Source organism: Bemisia tabaci, chromosome 2 (assembly GCF_918797505.1).
Source record: "Bemisia tabaci chromosome 2, PGI_BMITA_v3".
Classification (NCBI taxonomy): domain Eukaryota; kingdom Metazoa; phylum Arthropoda; class Insecta; order Hemiptera; family Aleyrodidae; genus Bemisia; species Bemisia tabaci.
Window position 1 is genome coordinate 39,763,823 of NC_092794.1, and position 23,651 is coordinate 39,787,473.

Consider the following 23,651-nt stretch of genomic DNA (forward strand, 5'->3'; position numbering starts at 1 on the left):
AAATTAGTGATACTAAGTTATTACTCAAAGCTGAAAGAGTCTTGCAAAATACTGATGTAAAAGACCAAAATAAAATCAGAAATTGTATTGTTCACAAAAGTAATAAAATTATGAATTGTAATAAAAAAGAGAAAACAGATATTAAACTAATGAAAACTTGTAAGTCGATTAAGCAAAAAATTCAAGTAAACAACAGTGAAATTGTGAAGGTTGATAAGAGTAAATCAATAGCAATAGTAAGTGAAAATGACATCATACCTAAGGTTGACAGTTTAATCAAAGAAAATGAAATTCATGTAGTAAAGAAAGACCCCACAGCTCAGTACACACAGATAATTAATAACGTAATTGAACAGGCGGATGAAATTATACCCCCAGATCAGAAATTTCGATTGAAATATACTATTCCCAACGGGAAAAATAACATAAATGCTGCTAAATGCCCTACTTTCGTACCGATATTAAAAAGGAATAAACCTGGCAACCCCATCCTACCCCTAGTAAACTCAATTAAATCTCCAACGTACAAGGTTGCCAAATTCATGGATAGATTATTAAAAAGTTTACTTGTCATAAATAACTTGTACTCGGTAAAGAATAGCAGTCATTTCTCTAAAATGATGCATCAGTTCAAAATTCCAGATAGATACAATATGATATCCTTAGACATAGTCAACCTTTATACCAGTATGCCTATTGAAAATATGAGAGAAGTGTTAAAGAAAAGATTATGTTAATGTAAGAAGGTCAATAGAAAAGAAATTGAACTAATTATGAATGTTATAACCAGAGATGGAAAATTTCATGAAATTTATTCGAGTGAAATTTCACGCGTGAAATTTCATGAAATTTCATGAAATTTATTGAAACTTTTGAGGATGCATTCAAGAGGCCAAGAAACGCCTAGAAACGGTGATTCTCGATATTGAGATTTTTCAGCCCCCCCTGACCTAACCTAACCTCACCACCCACTCTTCCAGCAGCTCAGTTTTTTATCACGAAGATTTCGGTGTCATGTCAGATGTCACTTATGTAAGTCATGGGTCCTTAATTTTCGTAAGTAATGCATCATTGACACTTGAGTGCCTCCGCTCCACCACAAGAACAATTTCCTCCACGCATCGGCATGAAAATACTAGTTTTTTTATGAGGGGGGGGGGACTTTTATTTGAGAAACGTTGGAGAAATAAGTGATCTGTCTGCCTTGTTGCATTTAATACGGTCTCCCACTTGCAATACACGCACACACCTATATCTTTACCTGTGGGAGTGGGTCCCTTTTTTATACCAAAATGAAGCCGAGCACGGCTTTTCGGCTTTTTCGCCATTATTCACATCTCTGAAAACATAAAAGTACTAAAGTAAAACGTTTCTAAAAGGGTGTGATGTTCTTATAATCTTGTCCACGGCCACGCGATTTACTGGGTACATGTCTGTTTACATTTGGTTTGGAGGTTAGGTTAGGGCTAACTTTCTCTAAAACCCCCCTTGTGCCCCCTCCTTTGGGTGTAGCCAAAGACATAAAGACGGAGCAAAAAATGAAGCTTCTAGAGCTTCTTTTCAATCACCTCTACTATTGGCTAGAGGATTGGCGGCGAAATCGGGACAAGTTTGAATTCAAATGTAGGGCGGGAACTAATAAATAAAATTGCGGAAACAAAGTATTTTAGGTTGATTTTTGCCCAAATTCAGGTACACACTCATATTTTATTAACTTTAGGTTAGTTTCGGTCCGTCGTCGACCGACTGATTTCATTTGGGAGTAACGTAGATCTAGAACTGTAACGGCCTGTTTGAACCTGCAGAACCACCATAAGCAGAAGAAAAACTAACTTTATCTGAGATTACTGCCTGTTACCGAGCAAAAGTAGGTGTAATATATTAGGACGCAGACCGAACTTTCTTAATATAATCGTTTTAAGCATTTAAAACACGTTTCGAAGAAGAAATAAGGAAAAATCAAGAGGACAAGTTCAAATCAAATTTCCGTTTGCCACCATGGATTCCCGCGCTCATTTACACACTCACACAAGCGCGCAGCGCCAAACCTAGCTTCACTTTTTCCCCGTGCTTACGAGCGCTCCGTCTTTATGTCTTTGGGTGTAGCATCTCTCATTAGTGGGCCATATTCTGCCATATTCTGCTGCATCAGCAGGAGGATCATCTGAACCGTTTCCGAGGCTTAGTAACAATATTTCTTTGAAAAATCAACAAATTTCAATTTTTTTGAAATTTATTCGGGCCTTGTGAAATTTCATGAAATTTCACGTGAAATTTCATGAAATTTCAAAACGTGAAATTTCACTTTCCATCTCTGGTTATAACTGTTATTTTAAAGCAAAATTACTTTAAATACAAGGGCAAATTCTATACAACACCTAAAGGTTTACGAATGGGCGCACCATTATCTGGTACCTTAGCTCAAATTTTCTTAAGTGATTTTGAAGAGATGCACATAATGGCAAACGTGAACCCATTTTTCAAGCTAATTATTAAGTATTACAGTTTTGTTGATGATACATACATAAAGTCGCTTTTATAGCGCCGCCTCGCGCTCTGCGACGCCCAATCGCCATTGCCCCTTATCCTCCCAGAGATCATCAGGCAATGGGCACCTTCTGATCTCCTCCTCCACCCCTTGTCGCCAACCTTTCACAGGACGTCCACGCCGTCGCCTTCCGGGAGGAACCCAATCGAAGACCTGCTTGGGGAACTGGTCGTCTACCATCCTTCGCACATGTCCATACCAGACCAACTGCTTGGACCTGATATCGTGCACGATGTCCTTCTCCACACCCATGATCTCGCGTACTTTTACATTGCGGATACGCTCTCTTCTTGAGATGCCAGCAGACCTCCGCCAAAAGTCCATCTCAGTTGCCCTAAGCATGTCTTCAGTTCTTTTCTTGAGTTGCCAGACGTCACTCCCGTAAGTTACGATACTCTTCACGATGACGTTGTAAATTTTTCTTTTGGTCTCCTTGGAGATACTCTGGTCCCAGAGAACCCCATTTAGCATCGCGATAGCTTTCCTGCCTTGCACATTCCGATCTTTAATAGCCCGATCCAAATTTCTGTCCTTAGTTAACCAAACTCCTAGATGTTTATACTCTTCACAGTCCTGAATTTTCCGACCATCCCCCAGCTCAATGCTTTGCTGATCACCACCGATAACCTACTTCTCCATCTTAACCATATTTACTTCCATTCCCCACTTTCGGTACACTTCCACTAGCTTCCGCGTCATGTAATTCGCATCTTCTTCGTCCTGAGCTATTACCACCTGATCATCAGCAAAGCACAGAGTATAAAGGGTGCCATCTTCACGTATCGGGCTAACTCCCGAAAAAAGAAATACTGTTAAAAGACCCGATAACAATTGCCTCGGTTGTTGATGATACTTTTCTCATTTTTGGCGGAACAAAACGAATTATAGATAAGTTCTTGAAATATATTAACTCAATTTCTCCTCATATCCGATTCACAGTTGAGGTTATGGAAAATAACAGAATTAATTTATTGGATTTGACAGTGATGTTAGATAAATGTAATAAAATTATCTTTAGTTTTTTAAGAAAACCTACGACTACAGATATAATTATTCCTTATGCCTCTAACCATCCTAGAGAACATAAATGTGATACTCTGCATAGCATGGCGCACAGAGCCTACAACATACCTTTAAATGAAGTAGAAAGGAACAAAGAATTAAACACTATACGATTCATAGTGTGAGGAGATGCGAAAGTTTCCATGATCAGGATCGGCCACGATCGGAAATGACCGGTCAAGTTCGCTGGATGACGATTGCAGCGTCGAATCAGAGCGGCCAGAGAGTGCGCACGCGCAGAGGAGAGGAAAACGCGAGAGAGCTTCAGAGCAGAGCGCGAGGAGTCGCGAGTTCAGTATTGTTTCGGCGGTCACTTGGTGCGTAGACCTTGGTACCACGCTCAAACCCAAGTAGAGTCGCCCGACCGATATTCCATGATTTTTTTAATCGTTAGATGCTGTTGTGCCAATTGTGCAAAGTGCTGATCTTCTGCAAGGAAAATCACGTCAATTTCAAAACGAGTATTCTCTTTCTTTGCCCCTCCCCCCTCTTTTTATTCCTTTTTCCTACGCCTGGATCTCGCAAGGAGGCTTGATCCGAGGGATCTTTATCCCTCGCTATTGCCACCTTCTCCGAGGTCCCCCCCCCTTTGCCCTCGCGTCGGAGGTTTGATCCGAGGGACATATCCCTCGCCATCGTCTCCTTCCTCGAGGGCCTTCCCCTTCTCTTTTCCAGGATATCTCTGGACGATACCGCATCATTACATGGTGGAGGCTTAGGTCGTCACGGTACCTGAACGAGAATTTTGAGCATCTTTTAAAGTTGGAAATCAATGTCATACAACGATAATCATAGTTAAGGTTTTCGCTAGTGACACGTTGTTAGATCGGCACTGTTGAGCCGACACGTGTAGTGCCTTGATAGTCGGTGCGAAGTTCTATCGCATCGATCGAGGATTACGCGACAAGGAAAATTCCATCTTTCCAGTTTATCGCCGCGATAGATTTCGGTGACCCATATCTCGTGGGAGAGATTTATATCTCGTCGCCACGATAGAATTGCAATCACTGATATTTCGTGGGAATAAATTCTTCTTTACTAGGTTGCCGTCACTTATTTAGAAATATGGAAAAAAGAATGTACGCTTTTCCTTTTCTAAGGGAAGCCGTGTTGAAGTTGATGCAACAAAATGTTTTTCCGTTGTTAAAGCAAGAATTTCCGGCTTTCGCATTTTTGGCAAAAGAGATGCATGATATGATCCCAAAGATCCATGAAGTAAGTACGACGAAAATTATGGATTTTGTGCAGGAAAAATTAGGTTTAGATGTACCCTCAGGTGAAAAAGTCTCGATCGAGATAATTGAGGCGAATTCACCCCGATTAGAAGACTTCTGGGAAGACGAATTAAACGAAATTAATGCAGAAATTGTGCCTGCTGCTTCTAAAGAAAAGCACATAAGCAAACTTACCAAGTCCGAACTAGAGGGAGAATTTAAGAAGTTAGGACTTCCGTATGTGTATAGCTCGACAAAAGATGCGGCAAGAGCCCTTATTGGAATCAAAGAAAGGAAAATTCCCATACCACCTGAGGAATCATTGGTTCAACGCCGAGAATCAAGATATGAAGAACGGAATGATCGGAATAGCGAGAAGCCATGGCAAATATTAAACTCAGGAAAATTAAACAGCTTTGAAACTCCTTTAGAATTTGAACAGCGCACGGCAACTTTAGGTTTAATGATGAGTGAAACTCGGCAGGAGATAAATGAAACCCGGCAAAATATAGACATTATACGCGACTCATTGAACCAATTCGAAAAACCAAGTCAATTTTCTTTACGGGAGGAACGTAAAGAAAATCTTGATCGTAAAAAGAGCGTTCAAGAAAACAACGATTGCGGAAGTTTTCACCAAGTTTCCAGTCAACCGCAAGGGAACCAATCAAGTCAAACCCCATGGAACCAATTTCAGTGGAACCAACAAAATCAACCGCAATGGTGCCGACCATGGGCCCAACCGCCATGGAACAAACCTTAATGGAACCAACCTCCATGGAATCAACCTCATAGAGTCAACCATGGACTCAAGCCCCACGGAATCAACTTCAGTGGAATCAACCGCAACGGAATCAACCCCAGCTTAATCAACGGTACGAGCAACCTCAAGAAGTTAGGATTTCAACGTCAAACCAGAATTCAAATCAAGGCAATCAATCACAAGAACGTAATCGTCAGGGTTGGTTATTATACAGGGTGTTTCAGACCACCCGTACCAGGCCTTTTTCTCGGTTGGTTTAGGTCGTACGAAGTCGGAGACCGCGGGGTTGAATAGAGAATTGACCCCAAGGAATCCGAATTTCGTGGTCCCGAAACCCCCCATCCCCCCTCGGGGGGTAAAAGGGGGGTCACGATGCTAAAAGTCACGGTTCCCGACCGCATTGCGGATAGATCGCATCAGAATTGAAGAGCAGGGAAAATTTCACGTGGAATTGACCCCTAAAAATCCAAAATCGGACCTTCCAAGGCCCAAAAATGCTCCCCTAAAGAGGGGAACAGTACCCCCCCCCTCCATAATTTCTCTTTGGTCTCAAAATTGATGTAAATTCTCCAGAAAAAGACGGTTTCCCAGGTAATCGACCCCGAGAAATCCAAATTTCATGGTCCCAATGCTCCTCTAGCACCCCTTAAGGGGTAAACGGGGGGGGGGGCCCAATTTTAAAAATCGGGGCTCCTTTCCGAATCGCAAATTGATTGCATCCAAATTGAAGAGCAGAACACATTTACATCTTAAGTGACTCCTAAGAGTTCTAAAATAGACCTTCTGAACGGCAGAAAGTAACTCCCTGAGAAGGGGGGCCTCGCCCCCACCAAAAATTTCTCAGGATTCCTCTTTGGTCGCAAAATTGACGTCGATTCTCCAGAAAAAAGACGGTTTCCTATGTAATCGACCCCGAGGAGCTCAGGGAACATGAAATTTGGAGTCCTCGGGGTCGATTACATAGGAAACCGTCTTTTTTCTGGAGAATCGACGTCAATTTTGCGACCAAAGAGGAATCCTGAGAAATTTTTGGCGGGGGCGAGGCCCCCCTCCTCAGGGAGTTACTTTTTGCCGTTCAGGGGGTCTATTAGAACTCTTAGGAGTCACTTAAGATGTAAATGTGTTCTGCTCCTCAATTTGGATGCAATCAATTTGCGATTCGGAAAGGAGCCCCGATTTTTAAAATTGCCCCCCCCCCCGTTTACCCCTTAAGGGGTGCTAGAGGAGCATTGGGACCATGAAATTTGGATTTCTCGGGGTCGATTACCTGGGAAACCGTCTTTTTCTGGAGAATTTACATCAATTTTGAGACCAAAGAGAAATTATGGAGGGGGGGGGGGTACTGTTCCCCTCTTTTGGGGAGCATTTTTGGGCCTTGGAAGGTCCGATTTTGGATTTTTAGGGGTCAATTCCACGTGAAATTTTCCCTGCTCTTCAATTCTAATGCGATCTATCCGCAATGCGGTCGGGAACCGTGACTTTCAGCATCGTGACCCCCCTTTTACCCCTCGAGGGGGGATGGGGGGGTGTCGGGACCACGAAATTCGGATTCCTTGGGGTCAATTCTCTATTTAACCCCGCGGTCTCCGACTTCGTACGACCTAAACCAACCGAGAAAAAGGCCTGGTACGGGTGGTCTGAAACAGCCTGTAGTATTAGTGTTTATAGTTAATTATAGTTAGCTAGTATAGTGGTATTTATTATAGTTAATTATAGTTAGTAATGATAGTTAGTTATTATGGTTAGTTATTAACACCAAAAACACTTCCGTGTAAAAATGACCCGCCAAGCTAAAAATATAAATATTCGTCGCCTCAAAAGCAATGATATCAAATGAAGTAGACGCCAAGCAAATTTCCTGAATATAAATTGTAAGTTTCTCCTCCCTTCAACATTATTACCGGAAAAACGAAAATTATAGACAAAAAAAAATAATTTAAAAAAACCGATACAAATTTATCATTTTTTTTGTACCATTGTACTACAAAAAAAGGTGATAAATTTGTATCGGTTTTTTTAAATTATTTTTTTTGTCTATAATTTTCGTTTTTCCGGTAATAATGTTGAAGGGAGGAGAAACTTACAATTTATATTCAGGAAATTTGCTTGGCGTCTACTTCATTTGATATCATTGCTTTTGAGGCGACGAATATTTATATTTTTAGCTTGGCGGGTCATTTTTACACGGAAGTGTTTTTGGTGTGATATCATGAAGTTTTTCGTATAAATGATCACAAACAAATAAAAGGAGCAGAATAGTCTGATTTTCATACCTACTTTTATTTCGTTTTCAATCTAAGAGAGATTTGAAAACTTCTGCAGTGTCTGATAGGGTATAGGTATTGATGAGCACTTGAAAGGTACCTAATTAATGAAATATAATGTAATTTCTTGACATTTTTAAAGCAAATTTTTAATAAAAATATTGGCCCGAATTTTAGCATCTTCCTCGATTCGAGACCTCGTTTGGATCACCTCCAACTTTCACCTCCAACTTTCCTCAAGGGACTATCGCTGGAGGAAGTCTCGAGATTTTCGTAAGGGAGGTCCTGACGCCCCTTTAGGGAGATCTGAGGAAACTTTAAAAGAAGTGATGATTCTTTTTTCTGGCTGTAATTTTTTCACCAGGTGGGCGAGAAAAAAAAGCGTAGAAGGAAATTTTTTCTCATTGTCTTGATTCTCCTTCTTTTTCTAGAAACATTTCCATAAATTTATGCTATATTTCCCTTTAAAGAGAGACTAGAGGTCATGGATGTCCACTTTTATCCGAGCTGTCGATCATTCATCAAGTCATACTGAGCTGCTGTGTTCTTATTTCTTTTTCAAAAAAGACTTAAGAGAACTCGTAGAAATATATATATATATATATATATATACAAGAAAATACGTACGTGGCTTTCGGTTAATGTTCTAGAATGGCTTAAGGGGCACTTTTTTTTAAATGAGCTAAGTCATCCGATCCTGTATTTTTATTGTTCAAGTAAGATTTACAAACTAGGTTTTTTTTTTGTTTTTTTTTTTTTACATGACTTGAGAGCCACGCTATTCCAAAACGACGTAAGTTCTGATTGGTCTGTGGTTAAACTACCCAACACTGAATTTTCGGTTTTTTAGTGAGAAAAATTTCTGAGTAACTCATTATTCCTCCATCCTTTCCTCTCATCTCTAGGTGCCTCTCTACAAAATAAACACAAAAATTAACATATCGGATCAAACGTGGTCATACTTTTTCAGTCAAATGAAGCCAAGAAAGGATAAATAATGGATCTCAGATTCCCAACAACTGAGAAATGAGTCTTACAGGAACATACTTAAAAATAATTTCCACTGGTTAGGCCTCCAAAGAAATGAACTCCTTGAGAAAATTAGAATTTATGTATCAGGCAAAATCCAGTGATAGCATGGGTACCTGGTATTGCTAAAACAGTGATGAACTATTTGAAAGCATGCACAAGGACACTAACAAAAATATGGACACGCATCCTTTGACATTGTGCACCTTGACCCTCAAAAAATAAAATAAAATTACCATAAAAACTAGAAAAGAAACGAATTAATGAGAAATGTTTTTAAGGCAGGGTAGAATTAAATGAAAAAATAAGTATTACCTACTTGAGTAGTCTATTCACAGATCCTGAAGTAACATAGGTACAATTTTGTATGTCAAAAAAAATTATTTGATTGAGGAATTCAAATGTTACTGAGGAGAGGGAAAGAGATCACTTTTAACTTATGCGCACCTTCACCAAACTTATTATAGCAAAGCAGGTACTCAAACGAAAATGCATGTTTCAAGTCAAGGTTGACAAGGAGCTTAAAAGAAAAACTCTGTGCTCTGGAAGAGGGAAAGTTGAAAAGCATGATGTCATAAATACTCACAGGAATTGAACTCTTTCCACGCGATATTGTAGAAGATTTGAAGGATGAGAGCGTATATGGATAAGAGAATTCAGAGGCTGATGTGTTGCGTTGAAATTGACAGCTGTGGACAATCAATCCATGGTCTCCGTAAATTTTTGAATATCAAATCAGCGGATAATAAATAGAGCGGCCAGAGAGTGCGCACGCGCAGAGGAGAGGAAAACGCGAGAGAGCTTCAGAGCAGAGCGCGAGGAGTCGCGAGTTCAGTATTGTTTCGGCGGTCACTTGGTGCGTGGACCTTGGTACCACGCTCAAACCCAAGTAGAGTCGCCCGACCGATATTCCATGATTTTTTTAATCGTTAGATGCTGTTGTGCCAATTGTGCAAAGTGCTGATCTTCTGCAAAAAAATCACGTCAATTTCAGAACGAGTATTCTCTTTCTTTGCCCCCCCCTCTTTTTATTCCTTTTTCCTACGCCTGGATCTCGCAAGGAGGCTTGATCCGAGGGATCTTTATCCCTCGCTATTGCCACCTTCTCCGAGGTCCCCCCCTTTGCCCTCGCGTCGGAGGTTTAATCCGAGGGACGTATCCCTCGCCATCGCCTCCTTCCTCGAGGGCCTTCCCCTTCTCTTTTCCAGGATATCTCTGGACGATACCGTATCATTACAATAACTCGCAAGAATGGTTATCCTCCTTTTGTTATCAATCAAATTTTAGAATGGCATAAAAAGGAAAACGAACAATCCCAAATGAACGGTCATAAAAGCATAATAAATATATTCGCATGAAATATTATAACAAAGCAAGCCGAACTATTGTAATGTGTTTAAAAACCTTGGATATGTACCGGCATATAAAGCAAATGGTAGTATTAACAGTGTGATTAGAAATAATAGTAATATGTGCACTGATGTTTTTGACTGCCCAGGTATTTATAAAATTAAATGTTGTGATTGTGATTCAATTCATGTTGGTAAAACAGAGCGCAGTGTGCGTGTTAGACATGTGGAACATATAAATCGCCCTAATTCTAATGTTTACAAACGCTGTAATGAAACGGACAACCGGATTGATAAGATGGAAGGTTCAACGGTAGTATGTCATAAAGCTCATCATAGGAGTGCTTTAAAAGTTCTTGAAAAGTTTGAAATTAGGAAAGCTGTGCTTTCTGAAGCGGACCTCCTAAATGTCCAGATTGATATAGATACTGCAAGCAATGCATTAATTGATTTGTGCTGCCACCTGTGAGCGTGCGTTATCATTTGGTTTTCATGCATAGATGTTGCATATCTTTTGTTGTTATTCTATGCCTCTTCACTGGTTCGTTTTCTCCCATCTTGTGCTGCTACCTATATGCATTTACTTTGACTATTAGCTGTACATATCGACGGTGTAAGTCGGCAATCTTATAACTCGGTTTGCGACGTCGCAGACTTCCTGTCATACTTTCTTTTTTAAACGGAAAACTGCTTAGCGGAAATTCTTTAAAACTGCCGTGATTTTTCTTCTCTGTGCGAAGACAATTCTGCAAAAACTTCAAGAATTGACGTCAATTTGTTCTCCTTTAAAAAAATAACATGGAGGCGGAGATTTTCAGACACCGCAAACGAGTTATGTGATTGCCGACTTACACCGTCGACATGTAATTTCCCCTGTGTTCATGCTGTGCCACTTGCTTACTCGTCACTTGTTTTATCAATGGTTTTAACTTTTATTATATGAGTGGTTTTGGCATGGGAACGGAGTTCCCCTGTCTTTACAATCGTTCCGTTGCTATTGCTATGGGATTCCCTATGCCTCTGCGACCTTGAGCGTTTCGCCTAGTCTTCGATTTTTGGTTGATTTTCCGATGTATCAAAAATCGTTGTGTTTTTTAGCCAATCATGTCTCTACGTCAAGTTGTGTTGATTTCTAAAATTCGTTTTCAGCGAGTTTTTTTCCCCCATGAGATGTCGTGTCTGACTGGTAAATCTGCGCAGAACCACGAAGTTCCGATTTTGGGCAAATTCTTATTTTTTTGGGAGGTTCCGATTGGTTATTTTTTGCCATCAGTTTTCTGTTCGTTGGTGCAAAAGATCGCCTACCTCGTTGCTCTTGAGAAGCCGCCATTATCCCACCTCAAATGTTAAAAATAGAAGTAAAGAAATAATAACCATCGTACAAGGTGGAAAATTGCTCTGGAGGACCCGTTACGGATATATGAGCCAAAATCAGAACTCAATTGATGGATTCAATCCATGAATACAGAAATATCGCCTCAGTTTACTGCCGCGATAGCAAATGCATGCTGAGATGAACCTTGTGACACATGAAACCATAGGGAAACAATGTCTCACAGAGAAATGTGCTTAATCCGTTGTCTCTTATCGTGTCAAGGACATCTCTTGTGAAGCCTCGCTCAGCGTCCGAGATTACTTAACTGTTCTCTTTTCTCCCAACCTTTTCGGGCGCCGAGATTGCTCGATCGTCTGCGACACCACTCAGGCTCTGGAGTTGCATCCTTTTTGGTGCGAGCGGGGGTTCGAATCTCGTAGGAGACAGTTAATTTTTACTGGTTGTATTGAATGTTTTAGACCAATCATCTAACAATAATTAATACTTGGCAACCTAGGAAGCACGTAGGTCCCTTATGATGCGTATTCGGGCATACTGTAGAGTAAAAATATCATACGTAGGGTGTCTCAAAAGTACCGGGACTGGTTCTGTAACTTCAAAAGTAAGATAGATACAGACATGATTTTGGTCTCATTTTAAGGATCAACTCAATACCTATCGATTAAAACCAAGATCAGCTCAATCGGATAAAAATTGCCGAGTTATGACAATTTGAAATTAGTGAGGAAAGTTTACCCCTACGGTTTTTAGGAAGATTTTTCGCTTACCAGGATTCAAAAAGTTAATATTCGTATCCGCGCGTTGTCTTGATGGAGTATCCACGAAGCTTTCAAGTCCGACCGTTTCCGGGAAATGTGCATTCTCAACTCCTTGAGCACTTTGCAATAATACGCACTGTCAACTGTTGTGTTTGGTGGTACAAAATGTTGATAAATGACACCTCGAAAATAAAAAAACACAATAAGCATTACTTTATAGGCCGACTTTTCGATTTACGGCGATGAAGAATCTTCCTTAAAAACCGTAGGGGTAAACTTTCCTCGCTGATTTCAAATTGCCATAACTTGGTCAATTTTTATCCAATTGAGCTGATCTTGGTTTTAATCGATAGGTATTGAGTTGATCTTTAAAATGAAATCAAGATCATGTCTGTATCTATCTTACTTTCGAAGTTACAGAACCAGTCCCGGTACTTTTGGGACACCTTATGTACTTTACGCCGAAGAAGCGAACCTGAAACTTAAATGCGTTAACTTCCGAAAACCATATATAATCCAACGAAAATAAATAATTGGTACATAACAGCTTTCTTGTATGCAAAGAAAATAATTAAAAATGTTAAAAAAGAGATGTCAACAAAAAATTACATAGCCCCTTCAATTCAGAAGATACTACAAACGAACTGTACCTTAACATTTTCATATCCCAGAAGCTAAAGTTCCCATGACGAATATTGCTATCGCTAGCGATTGCAAAATCCAACTTGTATTTTATTTTATTTGATATTTAATCTCAAAATTGCTATGTAATTGCCTTCACCATGGTGTTCCTCACTTTGCTTATTTAGTTGCTTTGTAGTTTCTTTTTAGTTTTGCATGTGTTGCTGATGTACACGGAAAAAAAAGATTTCCTGAATTTAAGTAAACGCGTCTACTTGGATTTTTTACTTATGTCAAAGCGGGTTTGACTTGGAAGAAACCAACGGTTTTCTTCATGTAAGACAACATGATTCGCTTGAGACAAGCGAATCGTGTTTTCTTAAATAAAATAAACGTTGTTTTAAAATAAGCCAACTTTTGCTTGAATGAAGAAACCAGTCTCTTTAAAATTAGTAAACGGGGTGAACGCCTTCTGAGTCCGGCCGTTGCCTCTTTTTAAGTCAACAGCATGCTTGGTAGAAGAAAATACGTTGTGTCGAAAGAAGAAACCGGTTTCCTCAAAATTAGTAAACGGGGCTAACTCCTTTCGAGGCAACCGGATGCAATTAGCAATACGCCCGTTGATTTTTTACAATTCAACTGTTTGCTTGGTACAGTGAAACAAGTTGCGTTTAAAGAAGAAACCGGTTTCCTCAAAATTAGTAAACGGGGCGAACGCCCTCAGCGGGGGAGGATGCAATAAGCCAGACGCTGTTGCCTTCTTTTAACCCAACAGCTTGCTTGGTAGAAGAAAACACGTTGTGTCGAAAGAAGAAAACGGTTTCCTCAGAATTAGTAGACGGGGCGAACGCCCTCAGCGGGGGAGGATGCAATAAGCCAGACGCTGTTGCCTTCTTTTAACCCAACAGCTTGCTTGGTAGAAGAAAACACGTTGTGTCGAAAGAAGAAAACGGTTTCCTTAGAATTAGTAAACGGGGCGAACGCCCTCAGCGGGGGAGGATGCAATAAGCCGGACGCTGTTGCCTTTTAATAACCCAACAGCTTGTTTGATGAAAGAAAACACGGTACGTCAGAAGAAGAAACCAGTTACCTTAAAAGTAGTAAACGGAGTGAGTCCCTTCCGCGGGGAACGGATGCGGCATGGGGCATGTGCGGTTGCCTACTTTCAATATAACATTTTGCTTCGAAGAAGAAACCAGTTTCCTTAAAATTAGTAAACCGGATGGTGACGCCTCCTATGAGAATGATACATGCAATTGCTGCCAGATGCCGTTAGCATCTGCTTAAACCAACACCATTTATGACGGAATAAAAGGAGACGGAAGTTAAAAAATCAAAATGCCCATCATATTTGTCTACAAAATAATTGTTCTTTAGGGAGAAATTCATTTAATGTGTCCTTTGAGAAATCACTCATATGCTCGGCGTCGACAAAAAATTAAATAAATAAAGAAGTAAAGAAGGAGAGGAAGAGGAAATATTTGCGTTGTTTTAAATAGATCGGCACTGTGCATTTGAAGTTTTAATTTTTATTTTTAAATGAAGGGGGCATCATAAAGAGGACTTAAATACTTAAGTAGATTGAAGCTGGGAGTTTTTTGCATTGCCTCAGCTCAGTTTCATCGGACAATGTATTTCCTCACACTAAAAAATCGCAATTTTTTTTACTTATTTTCTTCCTTACTTTTCCTGTCCTGATGAATGAAAGATCCCTCGCAGATAGAATTAACCCATTGACTTACAATGACGGCTCCCAGCCGTCATCGCAGCGCTGGGCCAGCTCTGAAATGACGGCTCAGAGCCGTCCGCTGATTGTTTGCGTTATTTCGGCAATTCTCCGGTAGATTGCGTTCTCATCAATGTTTAAATGAGTAGTGTGGCCACCCTATGACTTATTGAGTACGGTAATTTCTTGTTTTGATACGGTATTTTCATATTACTGTGCGTTTGCAAATGAAATAACCTCAAAATTTTCTGATTTTCGCTGATCTTGCGATTTTTGCGATTTTGACAGCTATAAACCTCATAAAAAAATCATTGTGTTCAAAGTTTTCACCATTTTTCTCAAACGTTGTATTGTGAATGCTTATTTTGTCAATTTTCACCCTTTGAGAAATAATTTTTGGATTATTTTGAAGGGTTCAAAGTTGCTGATTTTCGCCAAATTAAATCGTAATTCCTGGCCCGGCAGGGTCAAATTAAATCATAAGTCATGGGTTAAAAAGGGTCAAATAAAATGCATGCTCATGCTAAGGGCCGAGGAAGAAATTAAAAAATGTGGAGAGAATCATACTTTTCAGCATGTCACCCACCAAGTTGACAGATGAAGATAATCGAATAACTCTGCTGCTACGTAGTGTTTACACTGTTCAATATCGATTTTCCGGGTCCCTTTGATTTATGAACGCAACGATGGAGTGGATCGAAAACAAAATACAGTTTTTTCTGTATTTTCGAAAGGAATTTGCGAGTGCAAAACTGTTGATATTTAAAACTTTGATTCATTTGTGTCGGGGGAAATTTTGGGTCGAAGGGCCTGTCGGGACCGATCTTTCCGCCCCCCCTCCCTCCACAGTCTTGTACGGATACTCATACGAGCTCAACATTTTTTACCGTAATTGAAGCATTTGACCCTGTTTACCTTGTTTCCCTGCAAAATAGGGTGGATCCAGCACTTCTTTACCACCTTCCTATCAACTTTAGAGAGTGTAACGAAAATGAAGTGCAGCTATACAATAAAATATTACAACGTCACGCGTGTGATTATGTAAACTGAGTAAAATATAAGAGTAATCGAAGATTGAACTTTTTTTATGAATAAATTGTGACTGTCCACGGAAAAAGATGCCTTAATCCAGAAAATCTCAAAGCTTATTTTTCAAATCTCATTTTTTAAAGTAAGGAATTAGAACTATTAATGTTTCTTTTATAGTGCTCACATTCTTCTTTTTCCGCCCGATGTGAATTAATTAGAACTATTGAATAGAACTATTAATATTCTAATTGAAATAGAAAAGTCTAATAAATGGTCCAGAATAGTCTTGAATATTATAATCGAATTGAATAGAACTAGTAATATTTAAAAAATGTAACAACCTCAGTCATCAAAAACAAAAAGTTATTGTGTTACAAACATTTTCGAAGAGTTTCATTCTTTATTCTTATTTTTTTAAAGTCAGCGATTCTTTAAGAAAAAATGAAGAGAGAAAATTTTAAAAAAGGCGCATTGCTTTAAATTCTTTTTAGAGAGATTAAAAATTAATATAAGATGGGAAAGAAACAAAAATAAACGTAAAAAAAGTGACAACAGTAACACGCGTATTTCTTTTTTGCTCCAAATTCATCTTTTCGGGTTCAAAAAATCTTAACCCATCAGGTCTCACGCATATTCACTATCACAATAATGGTGAGAGCCTAAGTCAATGACTTATATAGTGTAAATTCGGCCGGCGTAGACATAAGCCCCGATGGCTAAGTAGGTAGGGTGTTAGGTTCGTAAACAGTAGGTCCCAGGTTCAAATCCCGATAGGTAGGCCAAAATTTGCAAGTCGATACTTGCCATGTCGAGTCTTCGATACTTGCAGATATACAATTGAATTTTTTTTTCATCAAAAATTCGATAAATTAAACCATTTTTTGCTATTATTGATGAATAATAATACATATGATATGGGTGCAGTGTGCATACCTGCAGTGACTATTTACTAAATTTAAAACAACAACTGGCTAGAAATAAGTAAACACGCCTGAGAGTTAGGCAACATCTATTCATGCCGGGCGTCCCCGTTTACTAATTCTAAGACAACAGTTGGTTTCAATACAATAAACGCGCATTCCGGTCCAACACGCCGTTTACTAATTTTAAACAAACCATTAACTTGAAGCCAGTAAATGCACGTGGGAGTTACGCAACTGTTTCCTATTTCTAAGTAAACAGTTTACCTAGATCAATACGACGGATACTCACTTCAAACCAACGATAATTTCTTAAATTTAGGAAATATTTTCACGGCATGGAATGTTTCCTTTTTTTAAGTAAACGCTTTCTTCTTTTAAGGGGACGTGGAGCGTTGGATTGAGAAAACGCTATTTCTTGATCCAAGGTAACTCCGTTGTCTTAGTTCAAACCTCCGTTTCTTGTCGATACTTTTTAAGTATCCAGTTTACTTGGTCTAAGACGGCTCCGCCTTGTATTTAGGAAACATTTTTTTCAGTGTAAGCCCTGACGATGGGACCTGGGGTCTCGAAAAGCTTCGGCATGTACGAGGTCTGTTAGATTAGAAACCGGATTTTGGTCATAACTAGCCCACACTGCGTCCAAATTACGTTTTCTTGAGCTTTTCTGATAGCTGAAAATATGTTTAAGAACGCTACGTTCACAAATTTGAAAAATCCTAATTAGCTTCGTTGGTATGTGGCTTGAAGTAAGGCAACGTCAAGGGTGTTTTGCGATTTTTATGTTTGACCGAACTTGTCTCCCTTTTTTCGGTCTTACACTACATTTTTCAACCCACAAGGACGATTGGAGTTTCGTCCCTATATCGTAGCCGTACACTACAGTATTTTCACCGAAAATTATCCTATCCAAAAATGTAGAATCATTGTTAGGACGTTCAAGCAGCTAAAGGGAAAATGACATTTGGTTGGATTTTCGTTCAACGGACAACAATCAAGGGGCAAGTGTACCGGAAACTCGATGCGTGTCTACATATTCTATCAAAATTGTATGTACAGAGCCTTCAGAAATATTACTCTGTTCAACAAGCTCGAAACGACCATTTTCGAGCTCTTTTGCCCGCACTTCTTCCACGTGACAAATGTCAGTTGCCGTTGAGGGTCGATTCCCATGCTCCTCATCTTTGACGAACTCCTGACCAGTTTTGAATCGTTTAACCCATTAAAAACAGTGGGAACATCTCATGCAATGATCATGATAAACTTTACTTAGCATATACCAAAAGTTTCGGTACAAGGTGTACCGAGTTTAAAACAAAATTTAATGTTGAATATTTGCTCTATCAGTGATCGCATGATGAAAATCGCAAAACGCACCTGACTTACTCGTATTCAAGATGACACAGAATAAACACTGATCAAAATAAACAAAATCTGTGAACGTAGCGTTCTTAAGTATATTTCCAGCTATCAGAAAAGCTCAAGAAAACCTAATTCGAACGCATTGCGGGCTAGTTATGACCAAAATCCGGTTTCTAATCTAACAGACCTCGTAAGTAATTTAATTATACGTAAAAATGAATAGCAACGTGGTTTGTCTTGAACTTATTTTTATATTGATTTTAAGTTTTCCCATAAATATAAACAAGAGAATTCACGATCCATTACTGCTAGGACAACGACGCACCTTGACGAGACCGTATATTGTGAATGTAGAAAGCCATTCGAACGAGTTCAAGATTTTTGATCTGCCTCTAGCAAAATCTTACAAGATTCTCGAAGAAAAGTGCTGCGGAATAATTTAAGCGAAGAAAGGAAAAATACTGTCGAACTCCTGAAAGATAAAGTCGATTTAAGGGTTTTTTGGGGCTAAAATACGCAAATCACCGGTAGTATAAATCCCGTTATATTTTTGAAAAGAAATTGACTCGATGTAAATGCAATTGCATTAAATATGTCTTGATTTTGTTATTTCAACATTTTTCCATGCAAAGAAGTTCAACCATGTCCATGCTTTATTCATTCTTGAACTGAAAGTAAGCAACCTACATCCCGAAAATCTACCGATTTGCCGTAAAAAATTGCAGAAACTTGATTTACTAGGTCGATGTACCCACTCGTTGAAATTACCAATCAATTTCGTGAATGCAAATATGTAAAAGGCTATATGTCAATATGTGTATAGTCATTTTGGGTGCATTTTTTTCATGAAACAATGAGAAGTAATTTCAATCCCGAAAAACCATCAATTTCCCGTAAAAACTTGAAAAAATCAAAGCATGTCCACTCCCTGACGTGAAAATTAGATTCTACGTGTAAAAATGCCTATGTATGTATCGATATGCTGAACAGAACCCATAAGTGGACACAGTTAGAAGTCCGTAGCAACATCAATTCAACAGAAAACGGCAAAAATTAGATCGAATTTTAGCCGCTTTGCCCGCCTCTCCTCATTATTTATACAAACCGTTCCCATACTCATCTCAAAATTTTTCGTGGAGCAATGTGTTATTATCAGCTTCTATTTAACCCCCGGTTCGATGGCCGAATCGGCTGCCCAAAAAGCAATCCATTTTAGAAGGGTTCTATGAGAAATTCGCGATATTATCGGCTCTCAGGAAATAGCCCCATGGCTAAAACTGGTGGTATAACCCTGGTAAAAATGATCAGTTATAATTTGAACTGATATCGGTTGATATCATTTGAGCATCAACCGATATCAGTTGATTTCAACTGATATCAGTAGAGCTTCTACTGATATCAGTTGAACTTCAACTGATACCAGTAGATGCTCAACTGAGCCCGGACTCGAGTCAGTTGAGATCCAATTGGTACCAGTTGAGGCCGGACTCGAGTCAGTTGAGATCCAACTGGTATCAGTTGAGGCCGGACTCGAGTCAGTTGACATCCAACTGGTACCAGTTGAGGCTGGACTAGAGTCAGTTGACATCCGACTTGTACCAGTTGAGGCCGGACTCGTGTCGGTTGAGATCCAACATGTGGTACATAAGGCGGGACTCGTGTCGGTTGAGATCCAAGTTATATCAGTTGTGGCCAGACTCGTGTCGGTTGAAATCGAAACTGTATCAGTAGTGGATCGATTCGGCATCAGTTGCGTGAATAGGTTTAGATCCAAGCATCCAATCAGAGTACAGCTGGATTATGCCTTTTAAATTTGCTATTTTCCGCTATGGGGCCGTCCTATAAATTACGCAAGGCACTTTTTCCAGTTTTAAGACCCCCTCCCTCTCGAAAGGAATTTTCTGCCCCTTGGCCACCTTACTTCAACAATACCCCTAAGGCAGCCCTTGACACCCTCCCCCACTGCCTTGCGTAATTTGTGGACGTAATGGGCCCTGCAGCGGAAACCAGTGGTCTCCATTTGGAAATCTCTTAAAAATGAGAAACTTTTTTTTTTATTTTTTTTTCATTAAGTTTCCATATAGATGAATGGCTAAGTGCAAATTGCCTATCCTCCTTTTTGAAGGGGCTAAAATCAATTCGTTGGAAAAAAATTGCAATAGATATGGTACAAAAAATGTTAATGAATGTCAATGTTAGGTTGAATCGCAGGTACTTCACATTTGTATGTAAAGGAGCCCCACTTTAAAATTAATTTGATAAAGGATGGCAAAAAAAAGAGAAACTGAACCAACATTGTACTGAAGGTGATTGCAAATTTTACCGCAGAAAATGACTCTGTCAATTAGAATTTTTGAATTAATATTGGAGATACCCCAGTTAGAACAAAATATTTTGAAAATATTTTAGAAATACTGCCGTTGTTTGGAAAATATTTTCAAGAAAATAATTCCACGAAAATACTGTAAAAAAAGTTTACAATATCTTTTCAATCAAATTTTTAAAATATTAAAATTAATTATTTTTAAAATATTTTTGCAATATTTAAATGAAAATGTTTTTGAAAAATAATTTTAAAGCAATTACTAAATATTTACATTTTTAGTTGTAAAAATACTACAAAATATAATTTTAAAATTATTAATAAAATATTATAGAATATGCGCGCGCTCTAGGAGCTGTTTTGGTACGTATGTTCTTTTCTGATAAGATAAGATATTTTATTCAAAAAGTAAAACATAAAATAAAGAACAATATTAATCTGCCCGGCAAATTGTGATGCCCAAATTAATCTGCCGGATCAGACATAAAATTAAATTCAACTGATAATAAAAGAAAAAAGAAAGGGGAAAAAAAGAAAACACACAAAATAATAATATTAATAATAATAATAATAATAATAATATATACATAATACGATAATCCAATAATATGATAGTTAATATCCAGAGCACTTACGCTGAGAAGATAAGTAAGTACATGCCTTTGGCGGACGAAATCAAGTGCCTCTGGAAATTGGACAAAGTAATAACTGTGCCAATTATTATTGGAGCAACGGGGGAGATTCCTGTGAAGTTGTTTGATAGTCTTAGGAAGATCAACCTTAGAGAGAAGCTGTTTCAACAATTACAGAAAGCACTTTTGCTAGGGAGCTGCAGGATTGTAAGGCGAGTTCTGGATGATGGATAGTTACCACCAACCGAAAAATTAACCTGCATTTTAAACTTCAATTTTAAATTTCTACTCCAATTTTAAATTTTTAACTTCAATTTTAAAGTTTTAACCTCAATTTTAAGTTTTTTTTACTCCAATGTTAAAGTTTTAATCCCAATTTTAAATTTTTCACTCCAATTTTAAAGTTTTAATCCCAATTTTAAATTTTTACTTCAATTTTAAATTTAAGGACTCTCCTTTGCATTGAATTGCCGGGGGAGGACTAAATATCTACCGGCCTCGAGCTGTGAATTGAGATACGAGAACATAATAATAAATAACATAAATGCATCAACATAAATTCAAACTAGAAAAAGGTCCGAATAATTAAAACTGGAAAAAGAGGCAATTATGAAAAAAACAGGAATTTGGTTTTAAAAAAAAATAAAAAAAATGAGAGAGTCAAAAAATCGAGAAAGTTAAAAAAAATGAAAGAGAGTTAAAAATAAAAAAAATAAACAAATAAAAAAAATAAATAAATGAAAATGAAAATTTGAAATACATGAATATGAATATCTTGAGAGCAATTAATAAAGAATTTGAAACATAAATTACACGATGAAATAAAAAATAATAAATAATAAATTATGGTAAAATATTAAAAGAATCCGTCAATAAACAAACATATTACGGACTCAGAGGCCTGCGATAGTTAAGAGATTGAATTTCGGGGCCCTTCCGTATCAAGCCTGGCTGGTCGAGCGGTAAGTTACCGGACTACGGATAGCAACTTCATCCCGAGGCGTGGGTTCTATTCCCGACTAGGGCGGCGCGGATTTTAAGGTTAGGCACAACCGTACGATCGATCAATTTGAAATGGCACATGTGCACCATCGAAGGAACGTTAGTACCAAATACATCACCTAGAGTGCGCGCTCTCTAGATGCAATATTTTCAGAACATTGATTATTTTTAAATTGATCAACTGATCAGATATCTACTGATGTCAACTGACGTCAACTGACAATTTCTACTGACATCAACTGATCAGATACCTACTGATGTCAACTGATTCTTTCGCACCAAAACACGGCTGACGGTCAACTGATAACATCTCAACTGATCATTTTTACCAGGGAAATGCGTGAGTGCTTAAAATGATCGTCTTTAAGAAACTGAGGCATTAGACTATGGAGTCAATTTCTTTTTAATATTACATTGGGATTTACTACCGTTGATGTAGCTATTATAGCCCCAAAATACATTTGAGGCGCCTTTACGTTCCAGAATCTAGACGGAATTTTTTTTCTTTTTTTTTTGGCTTAAACGACTCAAGAGACACTGAAGTTCAAATTTTAAGAATTTCCGATTTGGACATATAAAACATGTTTAATGCAATGTTAATGTTAATTTATACATTTATTTTTTTCCCCCTTCATCTTATTTTTTGCATGGGGAGGTCGAGGTTTTGTTGATTTTTCAGATTTCGAATACTGTAACTTCTCTTCTTTTTTGCCGATTTTTATGAATGAGACCTTTTTTAATTCGTGTTTTAACGGAGAGTAAGGAAAAAATTGCTAAGTACAAGCGAAACAATTTTTTTTGAAAATTGGACAAATCCTAGCGTGACGGTGAAATGGTTAATCAAGCGTAAGTAATAGGGTCCCGACGACCGCATCGCCAGAGCCGATCTAATTGTTTCTTTCAAGAAGCCGACGCTAGGGTCTGGTGCGCGGTGGAGAGGGGTAGGTAGATTTCCATATGTGCGCACGGTTATTGTACCAAGTAGAGGGTAGAAACGATCGCAAAGGCGGTATACTACGTTTACGCGCCCAAAGTCAATGACTACGAGTAGGCTTCATACACTTCAAAAGAAACAGTACCGTCTTTGTGGTACAAGTATTCCTTCAGATATTCCTTAACGATCATTCATAGTGGAAGGTCACATTCTATTCGCACTTTTTTTATGCATTGTCCCGGGCGCCTCATGCTTTCCAAAAAATTTCGACCCTGTCAATGCGGGAAATGAGAAGAGAAGACGAAAAATAAAGTTTGAATATTTTTCTGACCGGACCAAAATATTTTTCTTCCAAAAGATTGCTCATCTGAGGAGCTTCCGCCGTCACACGGGACACGCTTGTTGCATCATTCATTTTTGAAGGGGATTATTGCGTGGGAAAAATCTTATGGGACGCTTTAAGAAAGTTTCCGCTGACTTCGGAGTCATGCGGGTTGCATCAATAATTTTGAAAGGCGTTCCTGGTGCCTCTCATACGCATACCTACCGTGTATGGAAAAAATGATAACTCGATTTTCTTCTTCTTCGTGGCGTGGTGAAAATGGTCGCTCATTTTTTAGAAGATGACGTGAATTTCAATAAAACTTGCCCGCCCCTCAAGGAGTCAATTCATGTAATTTGGTGGCACATACAAGGAAAAAATGGTACGGTGTACGTTTTGGTCCGATGAGGGGCTAGCAGCCGGTCTGTGACCTCCCGGAGATTTTGTTGAATATATG

General features: G+C 38.7%; 1 protein-coding gene across 1 annotated transcript in view; it reads left to right on the plus strand.

Moving 5' to 3' along the window:
* The window catches only part of LOC140223909 (dynein beta chain, ciliary-like), a 99,530-nt gene that overhangs the window by 43,141 nt on the left and 32,738 nt on the right, over positions 1 to 23,651 (plus strand). The gene's annotated exons all lie outside the window — the stretch shown is intronic.